The sequence below is a fragment of the Selaginella moellendorffii genome, unplaced genomic scaffold, assembly GCF_000143415.4.
Source record: "Selaginella moellendorffii unplaced genomic scaffold, v1.0 SELMOscaffold_4, whole genome shotgun sequence".
Classification (NCBI taxonomy): Eukaryota; Viridiplantae; Streptophyta; class Lycopodiopsida; order Selaginellales; family Selaginellaceae; genus Selaginella; species Selaginella moellendorffii.
The window spans coordinates 2389949-2406696 of NW_003314265.1; positions in this window are offsets into that span (position 1 = coordinate 2389949).

The window sequence follows — 16748 nt, forward strand, 5'->3', positions numbered from 1 at the left end:
ATTCATGGATGGATGATCTAGTTTTAGAGAGATAAGATTGTGGTACATGTGGTTTTAGATTATTAATAAAATAGTGAGAAGGGACATGACATTAATATAAAAGGTTGTTATGCCCATGGTACCTTTAGGTGTTTGAAATGAGATTAAACACATGCAAGTGCAAAGCTAGTATGGCTTTGAGATCACTTCTAGAGGTTATAAGTACCTTAAGTTAGGATGAAGACTTATAGAAATTATAAATAAGACTCTTTCAGGCTTGATAGAAGTATTCATTTCTACATTGACTATTATCTATTAAATGATATGACAATTTTAGATATGTACTATTTTCCCTACATTACTAATCTTTTAACTATTTAGGGCAAAACTATTAGTTCACCAAGTTGGATTTTGCTTTTGGATACTGACAAGTTCCAATGGCCAAGGAGGATGTTTCTAAGATTGCTTTCCATACATCATTTCATTTATACAAGTTTTTAGTGATGCTGTTAGGGTTGAATAATGTTTTAACAACTTTTCAGTAGATGATGGATAAAGTTTTTTGTGATATGCCAAAAATGACTACTAACTTCATTGCTGATGTCTTGATCCACTCTAAGGGGATATAAAAAGAGCATGTATATGATATTTGCAAGGTGTTAGATCAATTATAAAAAGTTTATTTGAAATTAAAGTGATCAAAGTGTTGGGTTCAAAAATACAACTTATCATTAGTATTGCATTTCTCATGAAGGTTTGCAAGTTGATTTTGACAAACTTATGATTATTATGAAGTTCCCTATTATAAAGTGTGTAAATGATGTATGATGTTTCCTTGGCAAGGTGCAATATCTTAGTTGTATTATTGTTCATCTTTCTGATCATATTGCACCATTGCAAGTGTTGCTAAAGTTATCTATATTGTATTTTACCTAGTTTGAGGATTGTGAACGAGCATTTATAGATCCCAAAGTCCCAATATTCTTGATTTACTTCATGGTGGCAGCCTCGGGAGTGGAGGATTTCCATCGTAGCTCTACATTATCAATTATCTTTTCTTACTTAAAGTGAACTACTCTAACCTTCATGTGTACTTATCAAATATTATTAAAAGGTGATTATGCTATAGTTATTTCACTATTGAAGGGGAAATACTTGGTTGGTCATATAACTTAATGGATTTTAAAACTTTAGATATATGACTTGGTGGTAGTTTATTATATAAGGAGTTATATAATTGATGTTGATGCCTTTCTCAAGCTCCTCTCTCTACTTTGCTATCTTCTCATATTCTTGATGAGTCTATGATTCAAGCATTATTAGATTTTCCAGATGACAATTCCATACTATTGGCAATTATTGTATTTGATGTTCAATATCTATAAGGTGTGAAGCTAGATTTACTTTCTTTTAACAAGGTTTATGAGGCTTAAATGATTAAGTTATGGATCCGAAGCCTTTATGATGGGTTTGAGAATCTTGCATCATTTACTAATGACTTGCTATTTCAGCATTTACATTCTTAATATTGTTTTAAGAACAACCTTCTTTACTTTGTGAGGATTGATCCTAATGACCATTTTGTAAGACACAAATCCCTATGTTCCAAACTAAAGCCAAAAGTGTGCCACATGGTAGTGGTTGAAATAGAAGTTCAACAAGTATAACATGTTTGGACCAAAAGCTTTAACTCAGAAAGTCGAGAGTGGGAGTGGAACTCCTAAAGAAGTGCTCGAGAAATGAGTATGAAACAATCAATGAACAAGTCTCTAAAAAAGGACATAAGAGGGACCAACACATGACAGGTGTCATGATACAGGGAAGTGTCAGGACCAAGTCCGAGATGGAGTCTGAAATGGAGTCCAAGGAGGAGTCTAAGATGAAGTCTAAGATGGAATCCGAAATAGAGTCCGAGAAGGAGTTTGAGATGGAGTCCAAAATGGAGTCCGAGATGGAGTCCAAGAAGGAGACTGAGACCAAGACCAAGACTGAGACCGAGACCGAGACCAAGATGGAGTCCGAGATAGAGTCCAAGAAGGAGTCTGAGATGGGGACTAAGACTAGGATTGGGACCGAGACTGAGATCGAGACCGAGACTAAGTCCGAGTCTGAATTCGAGTCCAAATCTGAGTCCGAGGGTGAAAGCCCAAAGCAATCATCTCCTAAACCCCGAGGGGATTGGTGAGTTCCAAAAGTATAGTAGGGGGAGGACTCCAATAAAGCCAGTTTGGATAAAAAAGGCTAGTGTGACCAAAAAAATTTATACTCATGTGGTGGGTGATATTATAACCATTGAAGAGTCCAAGGTTTGAGTGAACATGGATGAACAAGTGGGGTAACTTAGTGAAGTATTCAAAAGCCTGACTCTAACTCCCTCAGGAGATTGAATGTAAGTGTGAGTGAGGGGCACTACCTATTTGGATACCTAGCATGGCTCATCAGAATCTTGGTTTAGCCACATAGCTAGGGCATCTAAGGGTGGAAGGTGGGGGCAGTACTCATGAGGCCTATATAGGGCCACTAGTGTTTTAAAATGTTGTCTTAAAATCCTAGATTGTGGAAAGGAAGAAGAACAATCCTCTTGCATAGTGACTAAAGGCATAGTCATGTGATAAGGAAGTCTTAAAAGTCAGTGGGATTTAGTGGTTGGGCCCCCGAGCCTTGACCCAGGGGCAGTGTTGGTGAGTATGGCCGTGGATGGAGAGGGACTTGGTGGGGACTAAAGAAGGGACATTGGGGAATGGTGTTCTCTATATCTCCAAACTTTTTAAAGACATTAAGGCGTGGTTCTGAGATGACCACCTATGGACAGATGGCCTAATTTTTGAAAGACTGGACTATAGCATAGATGCTTTTAGACTACTAATGAGATAAAGGTATATAGATATGGCCTTAGTGTAATGGGCTGATAGGTTAGTAGCACCTTTGAGGTGTCTGTTATAGGATTGGATATATGGAGCATTTGGACCAAGTGCAAAGTCTAAATGGCATAGATGCCATTCATAGGGTTAGCATGTCCCCAAGTTTGGAATAAAACTTATGGAGGTTGTGAGTAAGACTTCTCTAAATGGTCAAAAAGTGTGGTTAAATGACTAAAGTAGAATAGAAAATTTAGTCACTTATAACTTGGTATTAAAATTTTTCCTTAGTTCGACTTTTATTAATGATGAAGTATACCATTTGTATTGGCATCAGAAAGTCCCAAGAGTGGGCCTATCCTCGAGGAGTAGCATGTTGAGAGAGCATGACTCTCCACTTTGGTTCATACGTGAACATATTGGCAATGTGGTGGATAGAAAGGGGCCAATAAAGGAATGACTTTGGATCTTGGGAACAATAGAAGGTTTTCCTCATAGAGTTGAGGATGTGATTTATATAAACGTTTGAGTTAGTAAACTAACTAATATGATTATGGTAAACAATTATAGTTGGGATTACAAGAAAGAAACTCTGAGACAATAAAGGAGTTAGAAGATTATCCTCATATAGTTGAGGATGGTGCTTATGAATTGATGTTTTTTGATGGCCAGATTTTTTTTTCTCATTCTTGGTGATATCTAGGAACCTCCTGTGATTGTGAGAAAGGGCTTTGATAGCTCCCCAGCTAGTGTGTGAGGAATAAGAGAGAACAATGCAATGTAAAAAACAAAGTTACCCTTGTGGTACGGAAAACCAGGATCCCTTGTGTACGGTCGGGGCTTTCCCCGCGCAAAAGGGTTTTCTTATTTAGCTATGGCGAAGTGAAGATGACGCTTTAGAGCACGGGATCACCTAGGGTTCGTGGAATGGCATCGAGCAGTAGGCATAGGCTCAACAAGGAGTAGAGTTAATGACCATAAGAGGGCAAATATAGATGAGGACATGTGTCCTTGAAATGGTAACTAAGGCTACCTTTAATAAAAGTTGGAATTGCAAGGTGTAATCAAAGGATAAGTTGATGTTTTTATCATATGGGAAAATAGTCTAAGGTGTAAAAACAGCCCATGTAAAATAAAGGATAAGCAAATGTCAGAGTAACACTTGCAAAGATGGTCTTTATAAATAAAATGTGAATACAAGAAGTTATATTTAAGTGTGATGGCACTTCAAAAGTAGCCAAGAAACTAAGACCTTATAGGACATCAGATTAATAAAGTCCAAAACCTAGATGACCCATTAGAGTCAAGAGATGGTCCCAAAGGCTTGAAGGAATCCCATTTGGATGAAGGTGTGTTGTACCTTACGGAAGACTAAGAGGATTATAAGATCCAAGTATGAGAACAATGGGCATTTTATTGATGGCGAAAAATGTTATACTAAAATCGTGAAAAGGTGTTTATAGAAGATAACAACTTTGATAAAAAACTGTAGGTGAACACTATAAACCAGTGCTAACCAATAGTTGGTATAAGAAAGAACTACTTTGGTTTTGATGAACTTAGACATATGTGGAAAGTGTCTTGAAAGTAGGCTCATGGAGCTAATAGGGTGGAGACCCCAAATGTTTTAAAAGATGATGCTTTGAAGTCAAGTTGATGGGTTCATAAGAACTTTTTACTAAAAGAATCCCAATGGAAATGGGATTGACATAACTTAAGTTGGAAGGCATGTGACTCTAGTGCATTGACCCAAATAAAGATGGAAGTATGGAATCACTAATAATGAGTTGTAAGACTTGACGAATATAAGGTAACTAAACAAAAGGTATGGCCTAATTGACTGGATTTGTGGAAATTAACTTCCTAAGCCTTCTTATTGGGATAAGAAGGAGGTTAGATATATCCCTTAAAGGATAAATTTGCTTATGTTGCAATATAATGAGTCAATAATGTAAAAGAAAATACTCATTATCAAAAAAGGCCATAATTAGAACACCTAAACACTCTCAAACACCTAGAAATGGTGTTTGGTATTATAAGGGCATTAGATAAGGCCCAAAAGAATAAATCCTTAACAAATGATGGATAAAAAATGTTATTCAAGGTCCAAAGTTGCGGAGATAAAAGAAGTTTGTCTATCTGAATTGGACAAAGTTAGAAGGATTTTGGCAAGGTTAGTGACGGGCATACAAAGGCCCATGAATAGTAATATTAATCCTGATGTATGAGATTATAAGATGAATATATCCAAATTGAAGAATCACTCCCTAGATCATTGAGTAAGTTCATCCCTAAGAATACTTGCTAAAGCATAGTAAAAAGTGCAAAACTAACCTCCTGATCAAGAGGGGAATAACCGAAAGGAACGTACAAAGCCAAAAGTAGGTAATAAAGAGATAAGACCAAACTATAAGAATTGAAAAACATAGCCAAGGGTAGTTATGCAAGTTAGGAATGGGGAATCAAGCAAGTGCTCGAAAGTGTTGCTATTAACAACCATAATACTATTGTGAATTTAAAGTATGGAATTGCCTATATTAAACTATATGGCAGTTAAAAAGCTTGTGAAATGAGAAGTTTTGGCAAACTAAGGGATAGAGTCCCTTCAATGTTCCCAAAGAATTTTCTGGGTAGGTTACTACCTAGAAAGACAAGTGTAAATGGTTTATAAAAATTCACAACATCAAAGTGGTGTAGTAGAAGCGTGACCTTGAAGCTTGCCATAAGGCGAGGCTATCAAGGTTGGGGAAGTAATTCCCAAGTGTTTAAAAAGGTGGCTTTGAACAAACGTTAATATTTGAGGACTTTCACGCTTATGCATAAAACCATCTTACACTAGTCATATGACTTGCTAAGTAAAAATGGCAAGTCAGAGAAACAAAGACCCTAATTGAAGGACTTCAAAAGGAGTGGCCCATAAGGCCAAGCATAGAGGAGCCCATACACAATTATATGTTAATTAATTAGCTTGTCAAGTGAGAAGACTTGGAAGCTTAGAGTGTTATGATCCAGCGCAAAAAGACAAAGATCTAGTCACCCTAGATTATACTACACCATCTCTTGAGGTTCCTCACCACCCAACCACCCCTAAGCTACCTCAAAAGCTCCATTGTGCTGCCGCTCCATTGTGAGCCCTAAGGTAAGTTAAACCCTTTACCCTAACATGCCTTAATATACCCTTAAGCCTCCCTTTGACTGATGTTAACCACGTGGTCAAAGTTAGTGCCTAACAATTCTTCCCCCCAACAAAGTTCTTGTCCCAAGGACAAACCCAATGCTTTCTTGATGTATACAGCTGTGGAAGATGGACTAGAAGCTTGAGTAGGGTTCCCCAAAAAGGGTGATGACCGTTACAACCTGTCACTTCAAAATAGTACACCTTTTAACTAACTAAGATAAAATACCAGATGAAATTTCACCCCAGCTAGTAGCCACACCCGATAAGCCGCTTTACCAATGCGCTCCAACACTTTATATGGACCAGCATATCAATAGAAAAGTTTATCACTCTTCCCTGTTCATAAAGGCACTAAGGTGTTTCGCTGCTCATTTGACAGAAAAATCACTCATACAAAGACAAGATCACCCATGTTATATTCCCAGAATTGGCAATGCTCATTAGCAAACTTTTCCGCTTTATCCTAAGCTACTTGTAAATTCCATTTGCACATCTCCAAAATCTCATTAAGTTTTATGGCTAGATCAATCGCCTCAGAATTAAGCTTATCTTGAACGTCCTTACTCAAATGCAATCTTAACTCCACCACTATTCAGGGATGCCTTCCAAATATAACAAAGTAAGGATTTAGCTTCATTCCACTGTGTTGGCTATTGTTATAAGCAAATTGCACCAACGGAAGATATAAATCCCACTATCCTTGCCTTTGGCCAACACTATAATGTAGCATATCCTCCACCACCTAATTCACACACTCAGTTTGCCCATCTGTCTGAGGATGATCTCCACTTGAGAGTTTCAAAGTCATTTATATAGCCTTCAGAAAGCTCTTCCAAAATCCATTTGTAAACTTTGAATCTCGATCACTAATGATGTCTTATAGCAAACTAAAATCAAGAAAAACCTTCTCCAAGTAGACTATAGCCAAGTCTGAGGCAATGACAGTCTTCCGAAGAGCTAACAACCACACATACTTTGTCAATCAATCCATTATAACCCATATTTACTCCTTTTGCCTCTATGTTCATGGTAAACAAATGATGAAGTCCATAGAGATATTACACTAACAGCTCTAAGGAATAAGTAAAGGTTGCAAAAGTCCCCCCGGCTTCTCTCGTGGCACCTTAACCCACTGACAGAGCTCACATGATTTACAATACTTAAGGATATCAACTTTCATATTCCTCCAATAAAAATTATGCTTAATCAACTCATATGTCTTCTTCCCCCTAAAATGTCTGGCCTCTAGACGATTATGATAGTGGAATAAAACTTGAGTAATTAACACATCCACCCGTGGCAAATAGACACAGCCATTGTAGTGGAGAATCCCATCCACCAATGAGAAAGGGGCTTCCATTTGGTCTCGCAAAGAGGCCACCTCAGCATTCTGAGCCTGAGCACGCTTAATCAATTGCCCAAACTCGCTAACCATTTTACTCAAATGATGACAAAACCGTGTTTGTAACACCGTCACATGACGAACACGAGATAAAGCATCTACCACCACATTCAATTTTCCCGGATGATGCTCAATAGGAAACTCCCTAAACTCCATGAGTTTAACCATTTAATGAACTTGCCTAGTGTTCAACTCCTGTGTGAAAAGATACGTAAGTGATTTATGATCCGTCAACACTAGAAACACTGCACCATAAAGATAGTGTTGCCACGTTCACAAAGCATGAACAATAGAGAGTAACTTGCTCATATATGGAATAGTGTTACTATGTGGAATTCAAAGTTTGACTCTCATATGCAATAGGTTGTCCCTTTTGCATAAGAACTCCTCCCAGTGCATAACCACTTGCATCACATGTCACCTCGTAAAGTTTTGATAGATTAGCAATATGAAGCATCAGAGCCTGGCTCAACAATCGTTTTAGCACTACAAAACTCTCATCTTGTGGCATCTTCCACTCAAATGGTACATTTTTGCCCAACAACTATGTTAAGGGAATAGCCACCTCCGCAAACTTATGCTGGAAATGTCGGTAGTAACTATCTATACCAAAAAAACTGCATAACTCAGCCACTGAAGTTTGTGTAGGCCAATTCTCCACCACAACCACCTTTCTTGGATCCGTCTTGACACCCTTAGATATCACAATATGGCTTAGATATTCCATCTCTGATTTTGCAAACTCACATTTGCTTTTCTTCATATGAAGTTTGTTGTCACAAAGTAACAAAAGAACATTGCACAAATGCACCTTATACTCTTCCATATTCTTGCTGAAAACAAAAATATCATCCAAGAAAATCTCCACAAACTCATGAAGATAACACCCAAATACCTTTGTCATCAACCAAGTAAATGTGGCTAGTGCATTCATCAAACCAAATGGCATAACTGTAAACTCAAAATGCCCAAAGTTTGTGTTGAATGCCATCTTAGAGATAGATGCATCATCCATTGCAATCTAATAATATCCACTCCTCAAATCAATCTTGGTAAACACTTGTGCTTCACCAAACTTATCTAAGATATCATCCACACGTGGCATTGGCATCTTATCCTTCACTATTTTTTTGTTCAAGGCACAGTAGTCAATACACATCCGTATTGAACTATCCTTTTTTTTCACAAGCAAGACCAGAGCACCAAATAAAGACTTACTTGGTTGAATAAATCCAAACTCAAGTAACTCCTTGATTTGTTGTTAAACATTTTGCTCCTCTTCATAACTTAACCGAAATGGACACCAGTAAATTGGCCATGTCCCCAGCTCCAACATAATCCCATGCTCTACACCTCATAATGAAGGCAACCCATGAGGAAGTTCAAATGGAAAAACATTGGAAAACTCATCAAGTATATCCCATATTGCTGCTTCTCCCCCACACGTGCCTTAGTCCCCCAAGTCATTAACAAATAGTAAATAACTCAAAGTGTTTTTCCATTATAACAAACTCGCTTCAAAGATGTAGTAGAGAGCATAACAACTGAAAGTTGAAATCCCTCTCTAAACTACACATCTTTAATGCCACCGTACTCCAGCAAGACACGCTTAATACTCCACTTTATCTCCAAATCCACTTTCACCAACCATGGCACCTAAGAATGAGATCCACATGATAGATATTCACAAGATAAAAAGTCTCCCTAAGTGTGGTAATGTCCAAGCTCGCCGTAATGATGACAACCTTGTCTATAATTCTTCACAAAGAACTTCTGCTTTTTTGACCCCTTTACATCCAAAGTAATCACCACAGACTTCAACTTGTGGTGCTTATTCCCATCCTTGTGTCCACGGCGATTATCACAATGATTCTTGATAGAAGGACTCTGCAAACGCTTGTGAGACTTGTGTTTGTTATTGTCAAATCAACGAGCCATATCAAAAAGCTCCTCTAAACTCTTTGTAGGTTGAGAATGACGCAAGTGTAACCGCATGCTCTCACTATGAAGGCCATCAATAAAGTAGGACTTGTTTTGATCTGGAACCTTCATTGGAACACAACTAATCAAGCGAGTAATCTTCTCAATATAGTCCCCAAACATCATTTTCCCTTGCTGGAAATGTCAAAGTTTTGTGTGAGCATTCTCCATGTCGTAGTGAGAGGAAAAATGTAAATAGAAAACAGCCTCAAACTCATCCATGGTAGATATAGGTGGTTTCTTATCCACAACACAAGACTCCTCAAGCCAATTCCACCACCGCAGACCCGCATCATGCAAAACTATTGGAATAGTGTCGCGAATATGACTTTGGGTATCGAAAGTTACCTGTTGACTAATCCTTACAGACACTCTTTCCTTACTGCCACGACGGCAAGAGGTTGGTATTGCTGGACCCTTTATCAGCCCCTCTTGTGCTAGTGAAGTTAACTGGGCATTTCAAATGTACTTAGACCAAACGAGCATAAGGACGGAATTCTTATGTGTTATTAGCTAAGCATACTTAGCCCTGTAAGGAGTTCCCGTCTCGTTTTGTCTTGCACTGGCTAGTGACAAGAACCCTCGCGTATTGAGATTAGTCCCTCAATATTTTTGGATGATAGCTTACCATGTCTGCTAAACACCCTCGCTATCATGCCCTTTGTGTTAGTCTCATTTCAGTCCCAAATGCTATTTATGGAAAGTGTCTAGATTTGCTCATTTGGCATATTTACGGAATGTAGAGATTGTCTTGAACATAATGGTTTTTATCCCGTGTCCAAATTTGCAATTTAGCGCCATTCCATATTTAGTAGGTTTCGAGCTTGTCCTAGAGACTAACTCCTGATACTAAGGGAGGCTTGGGGTGAAAGCCCAAAGCATGTGTTCCTCAAGGAAGGGGAGGTGGGGGCGGGGGCGGGGGCGGGGGTTGTGGGGGGTTTCAAATGTATAGTAGGGATAGTGGGTAAGTCGGGCATGGTTGACCAACCTGAGGCATAATTTAGCTCCCACTTGCGTGTCTGTCTTTGTTCTATATCTGGCTTGGGTCTAAGCCCAAGTTCCATTTCATGCTAGCTGGTGGAGTACCCATATCCTTGCGTTAGGCCACCGGTATGCCGAAATAGCGCCAGACGCCGTTTAGCTCCGTTTTGCGTGCTGGTCTTGGTAGTGGGATGCTGGTTACTCCAAGACTATTCCAAGTCGCTCCGGGCTTTTGTCCTTTCGCTCCTTGGGCTGTATGCTTGGGAGTTGCTCTGTGGTTTGGTTCCGTCACTCCTTGGCTCCATGCTTGGGAGTTTGGCACCATTCTTTTGTTCAGTGGCCCAAGGCCTTGAACCTCGGATTCCGCACCACTGTCCTTTGGACACGTGGCATATGTCATGTGGCATAAAGAGGGTTTAGGTTCCACTTCGTGGTGTTATCCTATGGTAAATCACCATAGGATAAATGGTCAAAACCATGTGTGCTACATTTGGTATCAAAGGATGAGTTTCCACGAATATTATCCAATAAGATTGGGCAACTAATCTCGTTGCATACGCAAAGATGAAAACGATGATCCAAGTGGGTACACATTTGGGTGCAAAGGCTTCACATTGGTACTTTGAGTATGGATTTGGTTACCTTTTTGTACCCTAATTGTATGAGCTTGCTCTTGGGCTCATAGGATGGAAAGAGTTGTACTATTTATATGAGTTTGCACTTGGGCTCGTGAGTGAGGTACATTAGCAACTCAAGGTTATGCTTTGGGTTGGCAGGATTAATGTTAACCTATCGATGGTTCCATGAGTTGTTCTATGTACCATAGGTAAAAACAAACTTCCCTAGGTTTGCTATGAGTGTGGTCCATAGCTATTTAGCACGGCACTAGTGGATTGCCATGCTCTCTAATTAACTTTTCTTGGATTGGACTGAAGGCAATATGAACGCAAGCTTGAGGTTTAGTCAAAGATGAGACCGAAAAAAGAGTTGTCAGAGACAAAGGATCAAACACATAAATCATTTTCTCTTCTTTGAGGGATGATTTGCAACGAGGTGTTAACTCATTGCTCGTGTTCACATCATGCAATCAAAAGTCCCTATCTTGATGCATGTTGGAAATGATAGTCTTGCAAATAGTGAGTCGTGGGATGGATAGCGGTGAAATGTTAAACCACTTTATCTAGGCTTGTTGTTTGAAGACTTGGATTACAATGCTCAATTCTTTTCTAGAGAACCTTGCTATTGCTCCTTGAGTAGTTTGGTGTTGGATTAGTTTTGAGTTTGGTCAGATAGAAAGCGCTATGAGCTTGTCCGTGTTGTGAAAAAAAGTTAGTGGTGTTAAGTGTTGTAGATTTCTATTGCTGGAGTTTAGCATTTATGCTGCATTTTGTCAAATTAAGTTGGCACTTGATATTCACATAAACCTTTGAAATAATGACATAAGCATTGCTCGTGGTGTTGCTTGATTGATGATCAAGACATTGTGATTTCTTATATCATATCCATGTGATAATGAGTAATACGTTTACGAAATCTCTTGGTTAAACAATGATTAACCCCCAAAGTGGTTGATGGTGAAGCTAGTCTACTTGCACGAAGTAACATTATAGTAGTTTTGACTAGATTCTCAATGGTGGTCTGTTATGCTAAACTTAAGTTGGTTCCTTGTTTCCTTGAGGGTTTGCCCATAAGGTATTGGAAAGGGTTATAACATTCACTTGCTATGGCTTGTTAGTTTATCCGTTAGCACTTGGAGTAGATTGTTGGATTGAGAAGATGTGTAGTTAAAGCATTAACATCACTAGCACTTGTGTTAGTGGAAGTGGCATTGTTATTCAAATGATGAGGAATTTTCCTTAAAGCTTGATTTTCTATGTCATTTTTCTTGTTAATGTTTGGGCTTTGCATTGGATCTTGAAAATGGTTGAAGAAAGTGTTAGTGTAGTGTAGATATCCGAAGATGTGGTCTTCGTGATCAAGTCTTAGATGTTCATTTTGCATTTTGTGGATGTCAGTGTTGGATGTCAGAAGTATGGGAAAAAAAAATGTTCAATGCTTAAGCATACTATAGGTCATGAGAATTTTATGTTAAGGTGAACCTATGTGAAGTGGTTGAGTCCTGAAAGTTTATATTCCTAGACTGAGAGTCATTCTTTCTCTAGGATGGAAAATTTTCCACAAATTTTCTTAGGCTTTTCCAATGGCTAATCTATTGATCACTTTGTCCAAAAACCTTTCCATTTTCATAAAGCCAATACAAATTAGTGAAAAGGTTGGAGTTGACTTTGGTTGGCTTAGATCTTAGTAAGTAGTTTGTATGATGCAACTTGAAAGAGGATGCTAACTTTTGGGGCTAAGGCAATTGAGTTGGATGAAGTCTGGAGTTGGTATATAAAAGTGGTCATTGCGCTTTTCTAAGAAAGGTGACTCTTATGCCTTTCTTCTGTAGCGTTGTGCTTGGTAGCAGGTTGCACCTTGCATTTTATTTAGACTCTATGAAAATAGTGAGCTCTCACTAATCCTAACTTGGTCTTGGTGGTCTTGTGCCTTGGCTGAGGATAATGATGTTTAACTTAGTTGTTTGAGTTTGAGATGTTGGTACATGTATTATAGCTTTATCTATGAGGAGGTTGTATACCATCTATCTTATGGTCTTCACTTTAGTTTCAACCTAACTGAGTGTTGATTATGCATAGCTAGCCTCTTCAAGGCATGCTCAAAGCTAGTGGCTAAATGTATTAGTGAGCTTATTACAGTTGAGTTGGATTCGAGTGGTCATTTAGTTCATGCTTGTCCATGAACCTTTATCTTGTACCTGGGGTATTACGTTCATGTTAGACAAGTATATGACTCAATAACGTGAGTTTAGTGTTTGGGTCTTGTGAAAGGCAAATTGGAAAGTGATTGTTGGTTGTTTTGCAACTAGTGATTGCTTGTAGATTTTGTCAAAGACTGTGACACTTACTTCACTTGATGATGATTCAGCAATGATGGGCTTGCTTTACCGGATGGTGTTGCAGAGGATCGTGTCGTTAAACTTACATGGGTTTTCCATGTTGGCATGTCAACTCTACTTCTGTTGATATCATTTGGTTGCGTTTAGTTCATGGTGTTGGATTTCATTAAGTCTTGGACGTGGTGAATCACTCCTTGATAATGTGTTATCTGTAACTGAGTTTTGCTGAAGGATTAGTCTCAGATACTGAGTTAAGTATCTTCGACCTTGGTTAGCTTAGTTGCTAAGGAGTTTTAAGTGGTGATTCACTCATGCTTTCTTTTAACTTTGTTATGGTGTTAATGGCATTGAAGTGATGCCTTATCGTTAACATTGTTGATGTTGAGATTCGAGTGAGATAAGATGTCTTTCTAGAAGATTGATATTGAGTTTCATTAGTCTCGATGAAAGATAGTGTTGATGATTTGGCTATGGCTTTGTGCTATTGGCATTTCGTGCATTGCTAGTTAGCAACTATATTGATGTTCAAACGAACTGAGTGGCAAGTTTGAGTTAGTTGTGTTTTAGACAAAATTATTTAGTAAGGGTTGAGCTTTGGCTTTTCCTTGAAAAGTGATTTAGTCATGGGCTATATTACCTCTACAAGCGGAAAATATAGTGATCAATATTGAAATGTTTGAATCCTTATAGGATTTGAGTTGGGATATATTGATCATTGGTGATTCTTCTTGTACTTGCTATAAAATAAGTTATGTCTTGCTATAAATGGATTCATGGAGGATCGTTTGGTGATCACTTGTTGAGTATAACTTTGTTATGCATAGCTCTATAGGCTTCTTCGAGCTTTTGGTTTTTTGAGTTTTTATACTCATTGTTCCATTTATTAAAAGTAGTTGAGGAAGGCATTTTGGCTAATTAGCTTCGATGTTGAAGGTGGCTTTTACATCTAGCAATCATTGGTAATGATTGACTATCATCTAAGGATACTTGATTATCTTTATCAAAAGATTTTTGCTTGATTATTGTTGATATAGAATGATTTGCCATTCTATAGGATGGTAGATTCTTTCTTCAATGATGATTATGCATCTCTTTATTAATGGGATGATTGATGATCTTTTATAATAGTTAGTGATTCTCTTTGATGGTTTTTGGCTTTTCGCATTACCACATGTTCTTTGTGGTTTGCTTTGGATTGGTCTCTTGGGTTTGAAACATCACTAGGATGTTGCTGATGCTTGCTTAAGCAACTCTGGTTCCTTGATATTGTTGATATTTAGATTGGCTTCTATGATAGTTGGCATGAATGGGTGTTTGCTGGTCTTACCGCATTTATTCTGTTCTGTTGATTATTGCTCAGGTTAGTTTTGATAGATTGGGATGTTATTTCTTTTGGGTAATACATTTGTGAGCATTGTGCTTGTTGATCAATGATACTTTGTGTTCTTTGAGTTATCTTTAGTAAGTTGTTGGCATACTATCTATACTCTTCAGTAGTTAAGTTTTATCATTGAATTTTCTTGATGATACGTTGACTATTGAATTTTGTTGAATAGTGAATCTTATCTTTTCCAATTACGATGATCTTGGTGATTCTGCAAGTAGGGGCATATCACACTTTTGTAAGCTAGGTGACACCCAGAGTAGCAAGGGACACTCCATTGGTCATTTCCTTATTGGCGACGGCCAGAAGGTGTCTGAGTAGGTAGCGCATTCGTGTTAGACAAAGAGGTTACTGTAAGTGACTAATTTTTCCATTTTACTTTAGTCACTTAATTGCACCTCCAACCACTTAGAGGAGTCTCATTCACAACCTCCATAAGTCCCAATTAGGACTTGGGGCTTGCTAGCCCCGAGAATGGCATCCATGCCACTCAACCTTTGCACTTGGTCCAAGTGCTCCACGTGTCTAATCTCATGATTGACACCCCAAGGCACCACCAACATATCGGCCCGTTACACTAAAGCCATGCCCATTCACCTTGGTCACACCGGTGGTCTAACGCCATCTACATCATAGCCCCGTCTCTCAAAAACTGGCCATCCGTCCATGAGTGATCATCCTAGATCTACTCCTTAACGTCCTTAGGATGCCCGCAGACATGGGGAATAGCCTTCCCCGACAACTCTTTTCCAGTCCCCACCAAGTCCCTTTTTATCCATGGCCGTGTTCGCCAATACTGCCACTAGATCAAGGCTTGCAGGCCCGACCTCTAAGTCCCACTATACTTTGGGACTTTTTCACCATGTGACCGTATCCTTGGTCCCTGCATTAGAGGACTGCTCCTCTTCCCTTTCACCATTTGGGACTTTGGGACAATAATTTGGAACACCTTGGCCTTACGCAAGCCTCATAGGTACTCTCCCCACCTTTCGCCTTTAGGTGCTCTAGCCATGGGCTTAGAGCGAGGTTCCGTTGAGCCACACCAAGTATCCAAGTAGGTAGTGCCACCCACACTTGGACTGGGAGCATCGGCCAATTGATCTCCCGGGGGAACTAGAGCCGGCTCTTGAACACTTCACCAAGCTACCCCGCTTATCGGTCCGTGTTCACCTAGTCTTGGACTTCCCAGTGGGTAGCTCATCACCCAACACTGGGTACTGCCTTCCTGGGCTAAACTAGCTCCACTGCAGTCCTCCCCCTTACTATACTTTTGGAGCTCACCAAACCCCCCAGGGTCTAGGAGACGAATGCTTTGGGCTTTCACTCTCTCAGACTCGGACTCAAACTCAAACTCAAACTCAGACTCAAACTCAAACTCGGACTCGGACTCGGACTCGGACTCAGACTCGGGCTGGGGCTCGGGCTCGGTCTCAGCCTCGGCCTCGGGCTCGGTCTCGGTCTCGGTCCTGATCTCGGTCTCTTTCTCGGTCCCGGTCTCGGTCTCGGTCTCGGTCTCGGTCTTGGTCCCGGTCTTGGTCTCGACCTCAGACTCCATCAGGGGTCCTTCTCGGACTCCATCTTGGACTCCATCTCGAACTCCATCTTGGGTCCATCTCGGACTCCATCTCGGGTCCATCTTGGACTCCATCTCGGACTCCATCTCGGGTCCATCTCAGACTCCAACTTGGGTCCATCTCGGGTCCATCTCGGACACTTCCACGTGTCAGGTGTTGGTCCTTTTAGGTCCCTTTTTGGAGCCTCACTTATTGCTCGCTTCATGCTTGTTCCTCGAGCACTTTGTCGGGAGTTTCACTCCCGCTCTCGACCTTTCAAGTCAGAGCTTTTAGTCCAAACGTGTTACGCTCGTTTGGCTTTCGCTTTGGCCACTACCACATGGCGCCCTTCCAGCTCCACTTTGGGGCCTAGGGATTTTGTGCCTCACAGTTACCTCCTAACTCATTTAAGTTGGTGCATTTCTCACATAGTGTGAATACCATGAACTTTTTGTGGAGTTGTTTTCTTGGCGGTAT